This window comes from Rhinopithecus bieti, unplaced genomic scaffold (genome assembly GCF_001698545.2).
Source record: "Rhinopithecus bieti isolate Rb0 unplaced genomic scaffold, ASM169854v2 scaffold_29254, whole genome shotgun sequence".
NCBI classification, from domain to species: Eukaryota; Metazoa; Chordata; class Mammalia; order Primates; family Cercopithecidae; genus Rhinopithecus; species Rhinopithecus bieti.
Window position 1 is genome coordinate 571,669 of NW_016813033.1, and position 3,270 is coordinate 574,938.

General features: G+C 38.6%; 1 long non-coding RNA gene across 2 annotated transcripts in view; it reads left to right on the forward strand.

Moving 5' to 3' along the window:
- The window catches only part of LOC108512364 (uncharacterized), a 24,027-nt gene extending 22,677 nt beyond the window's left edge, over positions 1–1,350 (forward strand). For both annotated transcript variants that reach the window (XR_001880574.1, XR_001880575.1), the window contains exon 5: positions 847–1,350. This is a non-coding gene — a long non-coding RNA (uncharacterized LOC108512364). The remainder of the gene's footprint in view (positions 1–846) is intronic.
- The last annotated feature ends 1,920 nt before the right edge of the window (positions 1,351–3,270 follow it).

The window sequence follows — 3,270 nt, forward strand, 5'->3', positions numbered from 1 at the left end:
AAAAAAAAAAAAAAAAAAAAAAAAAGACCATGTCTCTATAAAAATAAAATAAAATAAAAAAGAAATAATAGAGAAGCTAGTGTGACTTGAAAAGTGTGCTTCAGTCTTTTTTTCAGAACAGGAATAACAGAATAAAAACAAAATAAAGGTTGGGGGCTGGTTGCACTTGAGGAAGAAAGAGGTTTTTTTAAGAGAACATCTGACCTTTTGGGAAGAGAGCTTTTGGAAGAAAAGACAAAGATGTGAAATGGAAATTAGATCTTAAAGTCCAAGATGGACACACATAAAAGAGAAATGGAGAGGCACCTGTGTCTAAATGTCCTTAAATAATGCACCAGAACATGGGAAAATGTCTTTATGGTTATTACATCAGAAAAATGACTGAGGCCCAAATAAATCTAATAGAAGAAGACAGACAAGATTTCAAGGGGCAGATTAGAACAGCTCCTCAAAAGGAATCAGGATCTAGGAAACCACTGAGAGTTTCTCAGGGCATAGATTGACTTTTTAAGGGCAATTAGGGGAGCTGCCTCTTAAAAGATCAGGGCTCGATTGCAGGGGATTTAACTTAGACTTTAATTTGTCCTTAGGAATTTGATAATGGGAGGTGGTTTGTATTTAAATGTGATACATCTGTGTATTGTTGGTATTTTGTTATTGAAATTATTTTATACATTTTATTCTCAGAATATCTTTATGTTTTAATTTGAAGTCATTAGAGTCTCTCTGCTTACTATGGTGTACAACATGACTAGATATAATTTGAAGTAGGAAATAGAATAATTTTCAGTCTTTAGCATCGAGTGTCCTTGAAATTGATCCAAGGAATGTTTTGATCCATTTCAGAGCCTTCCGAGGAACAGAGCTACACCGTATACTTTGTTCACAAAAGAATGGAGATTAGGATTGAGGAGTGGGCTGACTTCTGAAAGTGGGAGCAAAATTATCCTGGTCAACTGCTAAGCTCCCAAAGCGGATAACCACATCCCGGAAGGACTCTAGGCTTAGTATTTAAGCATAGTGGGCTTATAGAAGAAAATCTTCAGAATGGCAAGTAGAGGTGGGGAAATTCTTCTTTATCTTACTCAGTTTCCCTACTCACTTCTGCCCTAAAGAAGCAGGATTATTGATTGGTGAATTTGGAAAGAAAACTGGCATTCCTCCTCCAGTCTCCTCTCTCCTTGGGAAGTTAGCCTGCTCTCCCATACTGCACATGTTCTGCTTACTTTTGTGCCACAGCACAAAAGAAAAGTGGCCTGTGGCTTTCCAGCTCTCCTTATGATTTAGGAGGCAGTCTGCCTATTTTTAAGGTTCATTATTATTGCATAAAGAGGGGAGCTGCATTCCCTAACATCAGCTTTATCAGTAATAAAGGAGATGTGATGGTTCTCCACCTGCCGTACTCTTTGCTCTTACGTAAAAATTGGTTTGAAACTCAGATGAGGAGTGCTAATACTATTTATATGTTTCCCTCAAATTTCTAAGAGGGTGCTTTCAGAAAAAAAGGTGATCCCAGAGTAGGGTTTGAAGGACAAATAGAGTGTGTATAGTGTAAGTGAAAAAGATGATTGCAGAAGGAGGAAAGAGCATGTGCAAAAGCACAGATACTTTAAAGAGTGTTGTGTGATCTGGATGTCTCAGTGATGCATAAATAAAATGCAAGGTGAGGAGTGGTAGCAAAGAGGCTAGAGACTATAGAGCTAGGCCAAGGTCAATTTATAAAGGGCTCAGACTTTATCCTGTAGATGATGGTAAGCAATGCAGGAAGGGAGAGGATGGAAGAAGAGTCTTAAGCATGGGAAGTAATTCGAGGTAAAAAAGTGAAAATAGGTATAGACTAGCATTCTAAGCAGCTTGACTATTAAGGGACTCCAAGGGCTTATGTAAATATCTAGCGTGTCTCTTAGAGTTAAGGGAGGGTAATGGCTTATACATGGGGTTTGTTTTAACATGGGAGAAACTTGAGCAATGTAGGTTGCAGGAAGAGACTGAAGATACAGGAGAGTGGGAGGATAATTAATGGAACAAAAAGCCTAGAAAGATAAGAGGTAATGAAATCCAGAATGCAAATAAAAGGATTCTTCCCTCTTCCACTGAAGAGGCAAAGATTTGTGAGAATGCAGATCATTTTGTTGGTAGAAGGAACTGCAGACTGTTAGCTTCAATTTTCTTTGTTTAATAGCAGGTTGGTCTTTGGTGAAAATGAGGGGATAGTTGGTGGAATGGGAGGTCAGAGAAAGGATTGAGGATTCAAAACTAGCTAGGGATGGGGAGAAGGACCTGCATGAAGCACTGTGGAGGAAGGGGCAGTCAACTAAGATTGGACTGAACTGGGGCTAACTTTCACCAGGCAGGTGGTAAGGAAGGGCAGTGAGGTTTAATGGAAGGGAAGACATTGAGAGTGGCTAAAGTGACTAAACATAAGATATGAAGAGAAAAATAATTAAAGAAAATTAATTTCTCATTATATCCTTATCCTAAAGTCACTGTTGCAGGGCATAAGGGTGACATTTCTTTTAGTCAGACTGAATTGTAAATTTTAGGTACCAGTGGCAAAAATAGACATAATTATTTTGTCTTTTTACTTATTGGAACAATGTCTTTAATACACATTCATTCTTAAAAAAACAAACCACACACAGGGAAAACAGGTCTTTTCATGGATCAAATGTATCTTCCATATTAAAGATAACATAGCATTAAAATAAATGTAGCAGGGATTACTGGTTTTACAAGAAAAAATATCAGAAACACAAATAGTAGTCCACATATCTACTCAATGGGGTCTGTTGTGTACAAACCCAAAATATACCTTATAAACAGGCAATACTTATAAATTCTAATTACGTATTTTGTAGCAAAACTTCAGAAATTTCCTTCAGAGTTAGGGGAGCAATCCACAAGAGATCACCTTCACTTCTGACCCCAACTTAAGGGTTCAGGGTTCCCAGTGACAGGTGAAGCTGGCTGGGCTTCTAGGTTGGGTGGGGACTTTGAGAACTTCTATGTCTAGCTAAAGGATTATAAACGCACCAGTCAGTGCTCTGTGTCTAGTTAAAGGTTTGTAAACACACCAGTCAGCACCCTGTAAAAAACACACCAATCAGTGCTCTGTGTCTAGCTAAAGGTTTGCAAATGCACCAATCAGTGGGACGTGGGCGGAACCAAATAAGGGAATAAAAGCTGGCCACTAGAGTCAGCAGTGGCAACCTGCTCGGGTCCCCTTCCACACTATGGAAGCTTTGTTCTTTCACTTTTCACAATAAATCT